We start from the raw sequence: 18345 nt of genomic DNA on the forward strand, positions 1-18345 counted from the left end.
CCAGAAAGGTCCTAACAAGAGCCTACTACGATCTAATGCTCTCCCAAGCTGCTGAGGGCACCCGTGATGGATCATTGACCAACCAATTTATAAAAATTAAGGACTCCTATCATCTGGAAAGTGTCCTAGATGCCATGACTCCGGTACTCACTAGGAAATTATTCCTACAATGGAGATATGGGACTCTCCCATTGGCATCTTTCACCGCATCATGGTCTTGCCCCCTCCTGCAGAAATCTGTCCCGCATCCGGCCACACAAAGGAGAACGATGTACATGTGGTCTTTTTCTGTCGTGCCTATCTTTGCTGTGAGCAGACGCTCCCCTGGCTCCCTGCTGCTCGAACTGCTTTGTGGTATCGTTATTCTGCGCTCACACATTCACAACGCGATCATTGCACAGATCTGCGCTTGAGATCTGGCTCCTTACTTTCAGCGCGTTATTTTGCATTGTGACGATTTGCTTTTAATGTGCCTCATTTTGTCTGCAGAGATAAACTGAAATTGTTGCGCTTTTATTCTGAGTGTACCTTCATTGCTCTCTTGTGTGGCGCTATATTGGTAGGGCTTGGCGCTTTGCTGCTCGTGCTTTTCCACACGCCGCCATTTGGTTGTTGTTGTTTTCCCCTGCAAGGCCGTCCTCCAGAGCCTGCCCGCCTCCCAGCTGAGCCCCTCTCCCACTGATTACTTATAGCGCTCCCGTCCCCGGAAGCGCTGTGTCTGCCTCATCTTTGCTGTGAGCAGACGCTCCCCTGGCTCCCTGCTGCTCGAACTGCTTTGTGGTATCGTTATTCTGCGCTCACACATTCACAACGCGATCATTGCACAGATCTGCGCTTGAGATCTGGCTCCTTACTTTCAGCGCGTTATTTTGCATTGTGACGATTTGCTTTTAATGTGCCTCATTTTGTCTGCAGAGATAAAATGAAATTGTTGCGCTTTTATTCTGAGTGTACCTTCATTGCTCTCTTGTGTGGCGCTATATTGGTAGGGCTTGGCGCTTTGCTGCTCGTGCTTTTCCACACGCCGCCATTTGGTTGTTGTTGTTTTCCCCTGCAAGGCCATCCTCCAGAGCCTGCCCGCCTCCCAGCTGAGCCCCCCTCCCACTGATTACTTATAGCGCTCCCGTCCCCGGAAGCGCTGTGTCTGCCTCATCTTTGCTGTGAGCAGACGCTCCCCTTGCTCCCTGCTGCTCGAACTGCTTTGTGGTATCGTTATTCTGCGCTCACACATTCACAACGCGATCATTGCACAGATCTGCGCTTGAGATCTGGCTCCTTACTTTCAGCGCGTTATTTTGCATTGTGACGATTTGCTTTTAATGTGCCTCATTTTGTCTGCAGAGATAAACTGAAATTGTTGCGCTTTTATTCTGAGTGTACCTTCATTGCTCTCTTGTGTGGTGCGATATTGGTAGGGCTTGGCGCTTTGCTGCTCGTGCTTTTCCACACGCCGCCATTTGGTTGTTGTTGTTTTCCCCTGCAAGGCCGTCCTCCAGAGCCCGCCCCGCCTCCCAGCTGAGCGCCCCTCCCCCTCCACCTATTTATGCCAGATGCACCCACGCACAGCGTCTACGCGCAGAGACCGCGCCCAATCCGCGCCGAAGGTGCGCCAAAGGTAAGCCCGTCTACGCCCGTCCGCGCCTGGACCGCGCCCAGCGCCAGAGCCCCTGGTCCCCGTCATGCCCACCCCTCCCGCATTACTTACGATGCCACCACCCTCCAAGCCCTAAACCTGGCCGCCCCCCCAACTGCTTCCAAGCCGCTCCTGGACACACCCATGGACCCTTCTCCTGCTACTCCAGCAAGTTCGACGGCACCAAGAACAACTCCTCATCTACGAACACACAACAGATATCCGACCCCAACCACCTACAATGCATCCTGCTCAACACCCGCTCGGTCCACAGGCACGCCATCGACCTTTGGAATCTACTAGACACCATCTCTCCGGACGTCGCCTTCCTAAGAGAAACATGGATGAACGCCTCATCAGCCCCAGACATCACCATTGCCATCCCGGAAGGCTATAAGATCATCCGCAAGGACCGTTCCGGCCACACAGGAGGAGGCATCGCTATCGTCCATAAGAACTCCATCCGCATCTCAACCAGCTCAGACATCAATCTCGCCAACACCGAACACCTTCACTTCCAGATCCACATCGACCCCAAGACCACACTCAGAGGCACCCTCCTTTACAGGCCACCAGGACCTCGCGCACAATTCAGTGAAGACATCACGGACTTCATCACTCCACACGCACTCCCCTCCAAGGATTACATCCTTCTGGGAGACCTCAACTTTCACCTTGAAAATAACAACGACCGCAACACCACCACCCTTTTAGACAACCTCGCCAACCTCGGACTTAAACAACTTGTCACTACCCCCACCCACATCGCAGGTCACACACTCGACCCTATCTTCACCTCCAGCAAACATGTCTCCCTCAGCCACTCCACAGCTCTCCTTTGGACTGACCACAGCTGCGTTCACTTTACCTACAACAAGCCCACATCCAACAACCACCCCCAACCCACTCTGCAAAGGAACTGGAACAAAATCACCACCGACCAGATCGCCTCATCGCTTCTTCTTAACCCCCCAGCCCACTCTTCAATCCCCGACCAGGCAGCCACCAACCTTACCCAATGGTTATCCAACAGCGCCGACATCCTAGCACCACTGAAAAAACGACAAATCAAACTAGGCAGCAAGAAGGCCTCCTGGTTCAACGATGATCTTAAGAAATCCAAGAAACTCTGTCGCTCCCTTGAGAAGGCCTGGAAAAAAGACCCAACCATCAGCACCAAGGACGCCTTCAAAAACGCCACCCGCATACACCACCGATTGATCCGGAATGCCAAGAAAACCGCCTTCAAGGACCAACTAGATAACAACGCCCACAACAGCAAGGAATTATTCAACATCGTCAAGGAATTCACCAACCCCTCAGCCAACTCCAACAACATCACCCCCTCTCAAGCCCTCTGCGACTCCCTAGCCTCATTCTTCCACAACAAAATTGTCGACATCCACAACAGCTTCGACAACCGACCCGATGACCAACCCACCCAACCCCCTGCAGGACCCCCACCCCCCCTGAACATCCTCAATGACTGGAAGCCAATCTCCACTGAGGACACCACCCGTCTGATGAACTCCATCCACTCAGGATCCCCCACAGACCCATGCCCTCACCACATCTTTAACAAAGCAGACTCCATTATAGCACCGCACCTCCGAGACGTCATCAACTGCTCCCTCAACTCTGCAACCTTCCCGGAAAGCTGGAAACATGCAGAACTCAGCGCCCTCCTGAAGAAACCCACAGCTGACCCCACCGAACTCAAAAACTACCGCCCTATCTCACTCCTTCCATTCCCGGCCAAAGTCATCGAGAAAGCGGTCAACAACCAGCTCGCTACATTCCTCGAAACCAACAAATCCCTCGACTCCTCACAGTCCGGCTTCAGAGCCAAGCACAGCACTGAAACCGCCCTCATTGCAGCAACAGACGACATTCGAACTCTACTGGACAATGGAGACACAGTCGCCCTCATCCTCCTTGACCTCTCCGCAGCCTTCGACACGGTCTGTCATAGCACCCTTTTACAACGCCTCAGAAACATCGGAATCCAAGGAAGAGCACTGGAATGGATCACCTCGTTCCTCACCGGAAGAACCCAGAGAGTCCGCCTTCCACCATTCAAGTCAGAGGCCACTGAAGTCATCTGCGGCGTACCACAAGGATCTTCACTCAGCCCCACCCTCTTCAACGTATACATGAGCCCCCTCGCGGCCATCGCACGCCAACATAACCTCAATATCATCTCCTACGCTGATGACACTCAACTGATCCTCTCACTCACCAAAGACCCTAACATCGCCAAAACCAACCTGCATGAAGGAATGAAAGAAGTAGCCGAATGGATGAAGCACAGCCGTCTGAAACTGAACTCAGACAAAACAGAAGTCCTCATCCTAGGCACCTCCCCGTCCGCCTGGGATGACTCTTGGTGGCCAGAGGCCCTTGGAAAAGCACCCATCCCGACGGACCACGCACGGAACCTGGGCGTCATCCTGGATTCCTCACTCTTGATGAACAGACAAGTCAACGCCGTCTCTTCATCTTGCTTCAACATTCTTCGCATGCTCAAAAAAACATTTCGTTGGATCCCCACCGAAACTAGAAAAACAGTCACCCACGCTCTGGTCACGAGCCGTCTGGACTACGGAAACACCCTCTACGCCGGTACCACCGCAAAACTCCAGAAAAAACTCCAACGCATCCAGAACGCTTCAGCCAGGCTAATACTAGACATCCCACGTAAAGATCACATCTCTGGACACCTGAAAAACCTCCACTGGCTCCCCGTCAATAAAAGGATTACTTTCCGGCTCCTAACCCACGCACACAAAGCGCTCTACGAAATCGGACCCGAATGCCTCAACACAAGACTGTCCTTCTACACCCCCACCCGCCAGCTACGATCCGCCAACCAAGCCCTTGCCACTGTACCTCGCATCAACAAAACCACCATGGGAGGTAGATCCTTCTCCTACCTGGCAGCTAAAACCTGGAACTCACTTCCCACTCACCTTCGCCTTACTCAGAACCACCTAGCATTCAGAAAGCAACTTAAAACGTGGATATTTGACAAGTAATTCCCCACCCCTCTCCAAGCGCCTTGAGACCCTTTGGGTATGTAGCGCGCTATATAAATTTATTGACTTGACTTGACTTGACTACCTTTACTTAAAAATTTGGGATTCAGAACATTTTTACCGCCTACAGAGTTTTAAGGACAGACTTAGCCCCAACTACGGTATTCGCTTTATCTAAATTTTTAACTGCATTGTGGTATGCCCGAATTCGCTGCATCAAGAGACTTGGCGACACTCGTCAGACATGAATTTTCAGCACACTACCACTTATTTTGATCACCATTACTTGTTTAATGCGTTTTTAACTATATAATGAAATATTCTGTATTTTTTAACAAAAATTGTGTTTACTATGTATATCTTTTATGATCTTGTGATCGAAATAAAGATTTTTGGAATGGAATGGATATTGTTTAGGATAAGATATGTGCAAGGAAACTAAAGGTTAACAAGGTCCTGAACAGTGATTGAAAAACTCAGAAAACGATCAGCTAGTGAAAGTGGTTTTGCAAAAGGTCAGTTTCAGGTGAAAAGGGTCACTCTCTCTGCAGTTCATTCAGAGTCAGAAAAACCCAAGTTAATATATGCACGAACTCAGAAGGCCAGACCACTTGTTCGTTGGGCCTACTTCACAGGCCTACGTGAGGGCAAGACTAAAATGGAGTCATGTTTGAGAATTACAGAATCACAATCGAAGGATCGATGGCCATGCTCAGTAGCTCGGGATACCAGACTCTCCATGCCCAGTCATGAGACACAAGTATGACTCAGGCTTAGACATTCCTGGTCTTCTTGAAAATTCTAGGCAGGAGTGGTATGTGTAGAAAGGTGTACAGGAAGCCCAAGCTCCACTCGAGATGCAAAGTATGTCCGCGTGGGAGCCACCTTGGAAACTCCAGAGTACAAAACTGCGGACATAGCGTGTTCTCAGTCGAGGCTAACAGATCTAACCAAGCTCTGCCCACTGCTGAAAGAGACCTTTCGCCACCTCTGGTTGGAGACACCATTCGTGATCCGCTAGGCAAATGTGGCTGCCCTGGCTTTCAAGGAACATGCCAGAAGTCGAACAACTAGGGAAATGCCCTGCTGTTCCAGCCTAGTTCAGAGACACAGGGCCTCTTGACAGAGGGTCTACAACCCCCCACTGCAATGTTTTTTGTAGTATCACATGGCCCGGTGTTGTCCATGAACACTTGTACCAGCCATTCCTTGATGGAGGATGGAAAGGCTTTTAATGTCAATCAGTTTACTCTGAGCTCCAGCAGGTTGATTTGGCGTCCGGATTTGGCCGGAGATCTTTGATCTCCACCTCTCCCACATGGCCGCCCCATCCCAGAAGTAATGCATCTGCCAATACTGTGAGATCTTGACAGGGAAGGGAGAGGGGTCTGCCTCTGACCCAATTGCAGTTCTTTAACCACCACTGCAAATCCTTTGCAGTCTCCTCTAAGACTGACTCCGGTCGGAGATATCCTCTGCTGCTGTACCCATTGGAACTTTAGGTCCCACTGCAGAGCACACATAAGGCATATGTAATTTGTGACCAGCAGGATGCCAGAGGCCATGAGGCCCAGAAGCCTCGGAGTCAGACTCACCAAAATCCAGGATAGAGGCTGGAACATCGGTATTTGTCTGAATATCCTAGACTCGCAGCTCGGGAGGATAAGTCTGAAACTGCACTGTGTCCAGAACAGATCCAATGAAAGGGAGCGTCTGAGAGGGAGTCAGGTGTGACTTTGGCACATTGATTGAACCCCAGCGAATTCAGAAGGTCAGACGTAGCTTGGAGGTGGGAAATGACAGTCTGGTGCGAGCCCGCCTTCAACAACCAGTCGTCGAAGGGCTAGCCTGACTCCCCTGATCTCAGCAGATGAGCTGCAATCCCCGTCATCACTTTTGTGAACACCTGAGGGGTGCTGGTAAAGCCAAAGTAGAAGCACAGCGAACTGAAAGTGCTTGTGGCCTACTATGAACCACAGATAACGCAGGTGGCAGGTAGGACAGGGATATGGAAATAAGCGTCCTGCAAGTCTAGCACTCCTATCCAATCTTCTGAGCTAGCGTGAGCATCTTAAATGTCATTTTTTTTATGAAGAGGTTGAGGGCTTAGAGGTCTAGGAGAAGACGAAGGCTCATGTCCTTTTTGGGGACCAGAAAGTAGCAGAAATACAACCTCAGCCTACTTTTAGCCCCTGAAACGTCTTTATGACTCCCTTGGCCAAGAGAGCCATGACTTCCTCGCGGAGCAAGGACAAATGATCCTCTGTCACCCAGTCATAAAAGGGAGTGAGGGAGTGGTGGTGTCAAAGGGGAGTGAATAGCCCCTTAGGATGATCTGCAACCAAGCAACCACAACCAAGATGGCCACCGGAGGGGAGCTCCTTCACTGAGCTCCTAGGTTAAGGGATCACCTTTTTGGTAAAAATCCCTGTATAACCCGGCCCGCCATCGCTCTCCTCCGCACCGCTGCGCTCCTACGCCCCATACATCAAAATCCGCAAACTTGGCCCGCGCAGCACCGCACCGGCCAGCCTCAAGAGACCCCTCTTACCTCGGCTGTCCAGAAGAGCGGGCTGCTGATCGATTTCCACGAGCCCACTGGATGCTTCACAGAGCTGCTGACGACCGGTGCCCCAACGAGCCATGTATACTGTGGGCAAAGACTGAGGGCTGGGATGCTGGTGGACCGACCGAGGATGCCTATCCCGATCTGGCGATCTCGGTGTGCCCGGTCCTACCCTCCCCATCTGCCCCTCTGCCCCGCTGCAGGCCACTCTCTGTTTTTGGGCCCCCTGTCCTGGGACTGACCGGGATCAGGCGGGGCTGCGCTGGCCCCCGGGCGGGGTTCTCTGGCCTGATGACGGATGATCCGGGAGACGGCCGAGGTGCTGGGAGGCTGCTTTGCCCACGTTGCCTCCCCCCCCCCCCTTGGTATAGCGCTCCCAAGACAATAGCGGTCGGGGACTCGGGGGCATCAGGGAGCAGAGCGAGACAAACGGAGCCTGGGCTCTATTGGAACGTGCCGAGGTGCTGCGGAGCTGTTTATTGCCGTAGTGGCACTGACCTACTATAGTAATCAATAAAAAGCCTGTTGGTCCTTGGAAAGTTCCAGGAATCTAGTCTTACTTCGACCCGGCCAAACTTTTTATCTCTCTAAATTACTAACCCAATATCTACGGACATAAGGATGTCTGCTTATTACCGACCCAGGTCGCTCCTTTAGTGCCCAACCCTTGTCAACATGGTTGGTCCTGGCCTGGCTGCTACTGGGGTAAACACATACATCCTGGTTTACCCCCCTACCCTCTCCAAAATCGCAGCGAAAAATTTCAAGCACCTCACCATGAAAAATAACCCTGAGACTCTGATCTCTGACCAACGCTTCAATGGAAGACAACGGCACATTAATGACCTTGTTTTCTACTCCATAAGAACCCCCGCTTGGCGTAATACCTTTGAGCACCTCCTCAATGTACGCTCAACTAGGAACATTCCATACGGCACTAAACTCCCCGCTTGGCGTAATACCTTTGAGCACCTCCTCAATGTAAGCTCAACTAGGAACATTCCATACAGCACTAAACTCAGTCACAATAGCGCCTTCCGCAACCCTGCGAGCCAACCTTACCATCACCCTCTACAAAAGCGGCATTGTATTAGTCCAAGCCTCAACCAAAAACCTCAATAAATTTGCGGACCTTTTTACCCTACTCAGAAACCATGTGCATGACACTAGCAGGGCGACCAACACCTGCCTTGATAACCTTCCGACCTGCCTGCCCATATATCTAACCTCCCACAAACCACCTCTCTAAGGTTCTCCAACACTACTCCTCCCAACCCCTCCAGTCCGTTTACTGGCCCAGCCAACACTTCCACCCAGGACCCCTGGTCCCCTCCCCTCCTTCTCCCCCTATGGTATCGGAGGTCTCTAACACAGGGCACCCTGACCCCCTCAGCTCATCTACCACCCCTGCTAACGCAATCGACCCAAAACCCCTGGTCTCCCGTCTAGCTCCCCACTCGGACTCTGAGACTGATAAACCTCCAATGACCAGGTCAAGCTAACCCTGCTAGCACACAAATCACCCCCCTACTGCTCCAAATACAGCCCATCCTAACCCTCCTAGCACCCCTATCGCGCCTGCTCCCATCACAGCCCATCCTAACCCTCATGGCACCCATATCACGCCTGCTCCCAACACAACCCATCCTAACCCTCAAATCACCCCTACCGCCCCCCCCCCCCCGGTATATGGATATTGATACTCTGCACTCCAGAGCCACCAAAATAATCCAGAGCATCCATTTCTCCATCCTGGATCTAACAAACCTCCTCCACCTCGCTGAACTCTCCTTCGTCAGCCTCAGGCCTCGGTTAACATCCACTTTTCCCACCCATTACAGAGCTCCCCAAACACCCTCTACCTCTATCCCTGAGGCACCTTCGCCCTCCCACCACCCTTGCCACCTATATGTTGTTTCTGAGGAGACTAGTGCCATAGAAGAGCATGTCCGTAAGGGAAGCTTGGACATCCCCCAAGAAACCAGTTATTTTCAGCTAGGAATGGCACCTCAGGGTAAATTTTGTTTACTCCCAACCCACTCGAAAGGAGCCACCCTTGACGGGATCATCACTAAGGAAACAACCGTCAAGCTTATCTCAATAGACCCCTGTGACTGATCCGACCACCACGCCATTGACTTCCTAATACCTGGCTCCCTTAAGACAAGGGCCCCACAGCCGGTGCTTCCTAAACGATGAGTCAGAGACACTAAGAACCTAGACCACAAGGAACTCGAGGCGCGTGCAAATCTGACCTCCCCCCTCCATCGCATATCACAACGGTCAGTGACCTCAACAGTCACTATTCTGCTACTATGTCCAATATTCTGGATGACCTGGAACCCACTAAAACTAAAAAGAACTCAAATTAAAGATAAAACCCCTGGTTCACTGGATCCCTCAACATTGAGAGGGGATCCCTCCAACAAGCCGAAAGAATCTGGAGACAGCATCCCTCTGCTGCTCACTTAAAACTTCTCCACCAGGAATACATAAAACAAGAACTTCCTCAACTCAAAAAAGAATTCTACAGATCAGAACTGAGGAACGCTCAGAACAGGCCCAGCAAACTCTTCGAACTGGCCAAGCACCAATTCAACAAATTGGCCAAAACATCAAAAGAAAACCCCAAGTCTCTAATTTCATCCGAGGAATTCTCCTAGTTTTTTTGCCGACAAAATTAAAACCTTAAGTAACTAACTTAGTTCCTCCACATTCTCTCTACCCCCCTGACCTGCCTCCTCCACCCATGCTGCCCCAACAGGCTTCACCCAAGAATCAAGCACACTGAACCACCTTCACACTCTACGACGAAGACTCTGTCTCCAAAATACTATCTGCCTTAAAGCCGAACAACCACTTCAATGACCCGCTCCCCTCTAAATGCCTAGCTACCGGCTCCCAATCCATTATTCCTAGCTGTACTATGATAATTAATGCATCTCTCCGGCAGGGATCAGTTTCTGACTCCCTGAAAATGGGCCAAGTCCTCCCCATTCTGAAAAAGCCATCTCTGGATCCAGACTCACCTGACAATTTCAGACCTATTTCCAACATCCCTCTCTTAGCTAAAGTGCTGGAGAAATGTGTGCAACTGCAGCTTAGTCGTCAAATCAACAACTTCCACCTACTCGACATCCAATTTGGTTTCAGGCCGGGACACAGCACTGAAACCACCATACCACACATCGTCGCTGATGCCCTCCAAGCCCTTGACCAAGGCAAAACCTGTCTTCTAATCCTCCTAGATCTATCCTCGATCTTCGACACGGTCAACCATGGGAAACTTCATGAACGTCTAAAACTTAGGATGGGACTAGATGGTACAGTCCTTGAATGGTTTAGATCCTTCCTCCAAAACCGATCTCAGAGATTCCTAATCAACGGCATCCTGCCCGCTCCCTCTTCGGTCACAGTTGAAGTCCCTCAAGGCTCACCGCTGTCCCCCACCCTTTATTTAGAACCACTTGCCGAAGTCCTCCGCACCACAAATATCTCCTACCATATGTACGCTGATGACACTCTACATCAAAATCCCATCTCTCGAGGAGCTTCTTACCCTGAATGAGGCCCTGAAGCTGACCGTCCAATGGCTCACCTCCAATCAACTCAAACTCAAATCAAAGAAAATAGAATTTCTTCTCATTTCCCCTCCTAAAACCGAACCCGAAACTCAGACCTGGATTAAGGCCATCACAACCTTAAACTGTCCACCGACCATTCTGAACTCCGCCAAATCGCTGGGAACAACCTTGGACTGCATCTTGAACATGCAAGACCACATCAGCTCGATGGCCAAATCTGCCAGATTCCACCTGAGCTACCTATGGAAACTGAATCCATTCCCGGACGCTCCCGACCTAAAAATGGCAGACCAAGCACTAGTCATTTCTAGACTGGAATATGGCTGCTCCACCCTCTCTGGCTTAACAAGATCTCTCTAGCACCCTAAAAAAGACTACTCACGGCACAAGGAAATTTGATCACATTTCTCCACACCTGAAAATGCTGAACTGGCTTCCTCTTGAGGCTAGGATACAGCTTAAGCTGGCTTGCATCACGCACAAGGCCTTATACTCGAACTCCTCTGCACTGCATATCTGGCACATAAACTTGTGTTATCTGGTGGAATCAGAAACTCACGGTCCGCCAGAGACCTCCTACTCCAGCTCGCACGCTTTCGGAAAAAAACCTTGTAATGGGGCTTTCGCTGGGGCTGCGCCAAGAATATGGAACTCCCTCCCACCCGCCATAAGAAGAATCCCCTCCTTTGCATGTTTCAAAAAGGAGGCCAAATCCATCCTCATGAGTAAATTCCTCATCTAAACCCTATCCCATAACCCCAACAGAGACTATTGCCTCCTTCTGTCGACCTTTCGCCCCACCAAGAAACCCGGGGCCTATCTTCAGCCACTATAATGTTAACTATACTTTGTATCCGTCCTTCCCTTCCGTGTCCTCTGCTACTGTAATGCTAACTGTACCTTGTGTTCCTTGCATCCCCTTGTACTCCTGTGATTCCATGCCTTTTATACAACTTCTTGACTATGTAAAGCACTCTGATACCCCAACGGGTCAAGTTCGCACTCTGTTAAGGACACAAATAAAATAAAATAAATAAAAAAACCTGTCCAATGGTATGGACTGCCAGTGATGGAGTAGATGGAGGAACCTGCCACCAACAGGATGCCTGTGATATGAGAGGGCAAGACTAGGAAGGTTTGGAGGCTGCAGCTGCTGGGGGCGGGGTGGTGGCTGGACCAGACCGCTGGCTACCTGACCCAAGAGGTCGGTGGGAGCCTTGCCCTTAACCACGCAGAGTCTGGTAAGCTTATGAAGCTCAGTGGCTAGGATAGGGTTGGCACAGTTGAAAATCCCTTTTGCAGCCACGAAAGGAGCAAAACACAGACTGGGGATGTTGTTTCTGAGGAGACTAGTGCCATAGAAGAGCATGTCCGTAAGGGAAGCTTGGACATCCCCCAAGAAACCAGTTATTTTCAGCTAGGAATGGCACCTCAGGGCCACCGTCGAGGAAACTGTTCTGCTCAGTGAGTCGGTCATGTCCAGACCACAATGGATTGTTAACTTTGCTGCGTCTCTCCCATCTGAAATGGCTTGGGAGAAGATGGCCCGTGCTTCTTCCCGCACCTGTGACAGCACTTGTGCAACCGTATCCCACAGTGTGTGGGAATATCTGTCCAATTGACAATTGGTTCACATTCACAGACCGCAACGTCAGGCTGGCAGAAGAAAACATTTTCTTCCCCAAGGACTCCACCCTCCTGGATTCCCTTTCTGGGTGTGTGGTACGGAATGTGCCTTGGAATGTGAAAGTGTGTACCATCAAGCACTCTAGGTTAGAGTTTTGTGTGAGGGAGGTTGGGCCCCTAGTACAGGTCGGTGGTGATGGGCAATCATCTTATTCACAGAAGCCCCTGTACTGGGTTTGGACCAGGTTCCCAGAAGGATGTTGGCGAGGACCTAATTAAATGGGAGTAGGTGTTTTGAGGGGGACACGCCCGGTTGCAGTACTTCAGTCAGAGTTTAGTCTTGAATTTTCTCAGCTGCAATCCGCACCACCATAGCATAAGAATCTACCTCCTCTGTAGCCACGGTAGGGGAAGAAAACATGCCCAGATTTTGAAAGATATCCAGTCCGCTGGCATCACCCAGTTCCTCACACAAGTCTATTTGGGGCTCGTATGGCTGGTATTCTAGTGCGTCCAGTGAGTCCTCCCACTCTTCCCTGAGGCCCAGCCTGTAAGAATAGTGCTCAGAATTTGCTCTATAACCTGAAAGTCCTGCTGGTGTCAGCTATGACATCAGCAATGCAGTTCTGACTCTGTTTTGGATAGGAAGAAGATAATAGGCTGATATTGGCTGCACAGGGTGCCACTATTTTTGGATCCAAGGGGACCACTGGAGTTGGAGCCGCCAGGCAGAACCGATTGGGCGCTCCATCCAACCCCCTTGGGCACAAAGGGTTTTCAACGGGTTCAGGCCATCCAAATATGAGAGGTATGGCCTCATAAAAGCCTTTAGGTTGGGCAGGGGCACTCCGGCTCCCGGATATTCAGGAAGGTGGGGAGTCGCCCCAGGCACTGACTCCGTAGAGCCAGGCATCAGATGCCGATGCTTCTTTGTCGCATCGGGTAAAGAACCAATGAGAAGTTGAAGAGCGTTTCAACTTCCTAGTCTTCTTTTTGTTCTTCTTACCTGAATGTCCCAACAATCTTGAATGGGAGAAAGAGCTCTTTAGACTCTGGTCGCACTTCAACCACCACAGACAAGGTGTGCATCCTTCACCGACATTTACCAGTGACAAACTGCACAGGGCTTAAAACCTGTCCTATGTGATGACATCTTCGACACACCAATAGGAAACTGTAATATCCGTTACTACTCTGTTAAAGACTATTCCATCATTGTGTGAGAAAGACATTGCACACCTTGTAGAATGTGATGAAGTCATTTAGAATGTAGGGAACAGGTACCTGATAAACCTACTTCTACATTCAACCTCCAGGTCTTGGAATAATTGAAGTGACCCATTTTCACCCCTGGCAATGAGAGTGTGAACAGGGTTACCAGAAGAGGTCTGAGGTGATTTTTAGAAGGTCCTAACACTGAAATGCCCCAGGACTCCCCTGGATTGACGAACGTCATCTACATGTGGTTGTGGTGGACTGCTGGCCATACCACCCAAAGAAGCTAAGAGTTTGTAGTTGGGACACAGTCTGAATCTGAGCTTTTGAGGACAATAACAGAGAGAAAGCTCAGCTGTTCATGTGGGGAAACCGGCGTACTCGCAACCTGAGTGATGCTACTAATTTGGCCAGCCGTGGAGCATAGAGAAAGGGCAGAACCTTAACTTTTATGTACTTTGTGTGAAACTCTGATTCAATTGTGGTGGGCTGCGCTGCCCTTAAAACTTAAAAAGAAACCTCACACATCCCGACAATCATGTCCACTGGTTTCCCACAGATATGGCCTTCAGGGTCTCCGAGGCCATTCTGGTGTTGAACTACACTGTGTTTGTGCACTAGTTCATTGGAGCATAAACATGTCACAAAAGAGTTGCTGTGAGCCCCGCAGCTGCACACTGATAGAGGAAGATTAGTGTACCGGTGTTTTGTTGCGAAGGTTGCAATGTCACAACAGGAGTTACCGCATGGCCTTCAGCTCATTTTTCCCGCATAGTGTGCAACAGCAAGTGGATGCTCTATTGCTGAGGGGTTCACCAATGTCTAGTGGCCAATGACTTTGCAGGGAGATTTTCGTCTTTGTCACGCCACTCTTGCCCGATGTGCTTTACGATCACCTCTCCACACAGCTGGTGGCTGGTTTCGGTGCTTGGAAATGGGACCATGAGTTTAGTGGATGCCTGCTATGCCGCCCTACGCTAACAGAAAGAGGTGTTCTGTGTGGTTCCTGGGCATTTTAATGACAGTGCCTCCCCTGAAAGGCAAGTCCGATGGATTTCCATCTGAGGGGAAAATTGTATAACACGAACTGAGGAGTAAGGCAAAAGACAGCAGACTGCACAGTGCTGTTTTGTGTATTGTGTGTCTTGTGATTGAAAGTATTTTTGTTGAGAGGAGGAGCTTAGCGCGCATCCAAGATGGTCGCATGAGCTGTGAGCTCCCGAAACTCTCGCCGCCTCCACCGTCTATCCTGGCGCAAATCCTGTTTCTGACGACGGGTTCTAATAGCTATGACTCTCCTGATCTGAAAGGTCTTTTTCAGATTTTGAATCGGATGCCGGACGTCTGAATTACTCCTTCTTGAAGCCTGGAGGCCTACACCGTGGCTCATCCCGGGACTTGGGCATCTGGAGCACCCCGAAATTAGTTGAACAACAACGGCCTGTGGTAGGGGACGGCTACCCGGGGTCTACTTTCGTTTTCGTTTTCCCTGGCTATGAAGATTGGAGGTGGCTGCCTAGTGACCGACCGGGCCTGTGAGCGCAGTCGCTTGACTGATCTTCACCGACGCCCTGCATTTCAGTCTCTCGTGGTTTTTCCTTGGGGAGAGCCATTTACACCAGGTCCCAAAAACCCCTGAGGGGCGCGCAACCCACCATGGCGGCCAAGTCTGATAGTGGCAAGCGGTCCCTCAAGAATGCGACTCGTGGTGGCGTGACTCAGACCACTATTATGGACAGATTTGCGCGCCATAAGGGCTCGCCCAGCGGGAATGGTAAAACCCCGGAGGACCTTGGTGGTGGCCCCCCTGAGTCGGAGGAGCCAACTCTTCGAGATGTGATGGGCGCCATCGCTAGCATACAATCATCGATGGGCCAACAATACGAAATCTTGGCAGCCAAGATCGACACGGTGGCGGTGGATGTGGGCCTGATCAGGGCGGACTTGGCCAAGACTAACGAGAGAGTCAAGTCGTTGGATGTCAAGACAGCCAGTCTCACCACTGATGTCTCCGAACTCCAGACTGAGATCCGGACTCTTCGGACCTCGAGTGACCAGTTTGCCCGTCGGCTTGAGGATTTCGAAAGTCGCGCTAGGCGCAATAATGTCCGCATAGTCGGAGTTCCGGAGTCCTCGGCCGATCAATCGACGGACTTGCTCGTTGAAGATCTGATCGTCAACCAACTCGCCCCTAAGGGCCTGAGTAACCTTTTTGCGGTGGAGCGCGCCCACAGAATTCCGGACGGCAGACCCAAGCAGGGGGCTGCCCACCGACCCATAATCGCGCGGATCTTTAACTTCAGGGACAGGGGCGCCATTTTGCAGGCTTCGAGGACTAGCCGCCCCACTAAGTTTGAGAATGCATCCATCAACTTTTACCCTGATTTTACCCCTTCGGTGGAGAGGTAGAGACTGGGATTTTCAGGGGTGAAGCGGAGATTAAGGGACCTAGGCATGAAGTATGCTATGCTCTTCCCCGCCCGATTGCGCATCGAACGTAATGAGCGGGTGCTCTTCTTTGATATGCCAGAGGTGGTCAGTGACTGGTTGGACACATTATCTAGGCCACGGGACAATGCGGAACAATCCAGAGGTGCTGAAGGCAACCAACAGGACCAGGAGGAGTAGGGGCACCGGTGTGTGCTACCATCGTATCGTGTTACGGTGGATTGTTATCCTTTTAAGGGTCGATGACTTTCTTAAAGACAAGCCCTGGGGCGGCGGGGTGATCGGGACTTTTCCTCCTCCGGGGGTGTTTCCTTTTCTACTTGTAGTTTCGTTTTCTGGGGTAGGGCGACAGGCACACTGCTGAATGGGGTGGTTTTCTGGTTTATCGCAGGGGTGCAGGGTGGGGGGTTGTTGTTCTGGTATCCTGGGGGAGGGGGGAAGGGTTTTTTCTTTTTCTTTGTTTGCATTGTTCTTGAGGCTACGTATTGTTGCTTATTTTGTGTTTCCTTCGTGGGGTTTGGGGGACCCGACTACTCACTTTCGGGATGGGGGTAGGGGGTTGTAACGCCCTGAACGTCTCAGGATCGTTTAACAGACACGATAATGAGGACGCAACCACTTGTGAAGGGTTAGTTATTTTAATGAAGGCACAAATAATAAAAAGAGTAAACAAAAGTTATAGTCACTGGAATCCTCCAGGCTAAGTACGTTACCAGCCCACAGCACGGATCGTCCTAACCGTCCTCTGCATTTACGCCGATCCCGGCGTATGCCAACAGAGGGCAGAAATGAAATGGCCGACAATGCCAATCGGTAGGCTGTGAGGGGCACGAAGAGTGTTGGGGTGAATCGAGGAGTCAGGGAAACACCCAGCCGGGGTCTCTACCTGAAGGGAGCAGCCGCTCAACCTCTTCCTCAGACTGCGCCGGGACGCGGAGTCACCTCCTGGTGATGCGTCACCGATACCCCAATCAAAAGCAAGAAGACTGAACCGAGAGCAGCTGCTCGATCGATCCTGTGGACTTCTGAGTCTGTAACGCGGCAAACACCTCCTGGTGTGCGTTACAGCTGGCAGTCCCTGTATCTCTGGTCGGGCTGGGAGCTACGACTCCAACCAGCATAAGCGCCACTGCGCCTTGACTCAGCCGAAGCTCAATGGTTGACCGGTAGAACTTCCGGGTCCTTCACAGGTGACGATGGGGCAAGACACGGCCCAGGGAGTAATGACTAGACCTACCTCCGTTCTTGCCTTACTGGAGCACCACTCCGGAACGCTGCTCTTCACGAAGCAGGTACGTCGGTGTAAACACAATATCCGACAGCGTTGTATCTCCAGGTTCCTCCCTTTATAGGGCGTGTTTTCCTTGAGTTATGTAACGGCTCTCCTGTTTACATAAGGGCGTGTTTTCCTTGAGTTATGTAACGGCTCTCCTGTTTACGTAACCTCTCAACCGCTAAGCGTCCTGGGAGATGTAGTCCGTTTTCGCTGGTTACCGTTTTCCTCCCCTCGCCTGACAGGAATTCTTGACAGGGGTTGAGAGTCTTGAGTTGGAATGTCAACGGCTTGGGGGACAAAATAAAATGGGGAATTGTACTCCAATATGTGAAGCGCCATTCTCCCGACATTGTATTACTGCAAGAAACACATCTAGTGGGGAACATGTTCCATGCAATGAACCGTAGGGGCTACCGGTTGGTGGCCCAATCGGGATTCACTTCGGGCTCTAGAGGGGTGGGTGTTATGATCTGTAATTCCCTTCCCTTGGAGATTGATGAAACGATATTAGATGACAGGGGAAGGTATGCGGTGATTGTTGGTAGGTGGGAGGGGAAAACGGTTGCTATCCTCTCGGTATATGTCCCCCCGGGTTTACAGGCCACCACATTTGTCGACCTGGGGAATTTGGTATTGAGGCTTCCTGAGGGGCTTCTGATGGTTGGAGGGGACTTCAACTCAGTGGTTGATGGCCTGGAAGATCGACATCCTCCCAGGGCTCTTCCACCATCGCAGTCCTGCCTTAGTGGTTTCTTGGAAACGTTTGGAATGGTGGATTGTTGGCGGATGCTTCCCCCTGGGCAGGCCCAATATACCTTTCACTCCGGGGCCCATGGGAGCCTAGCCAGACTTGACTATTTCCTTGTACCCGCAGCCCAGGCTACAACGGTGCGGGAGACCCGACATTTGCCTAGGGGCATTTCGGATCACTCCCCGCTATGGACCCATATAGATCTCCATTT

This window comes from Lissotriton vulgaris, unplaced genomic scaffold (assembly GCF_964263255.1).
Source record: "Lissotriton vulgaris unplaced genomic scaffold, aLisVul1.2 SCAFFOLD_1141, whole genome shotgun sequence".
In the NCBI taxonomy this organism is placed as follows: Eukaryota; Metazoa; Chordata; class Amphibia; order Caudata; family Salamandridae; genus Lissotriton; species Lissotriton vulgaris.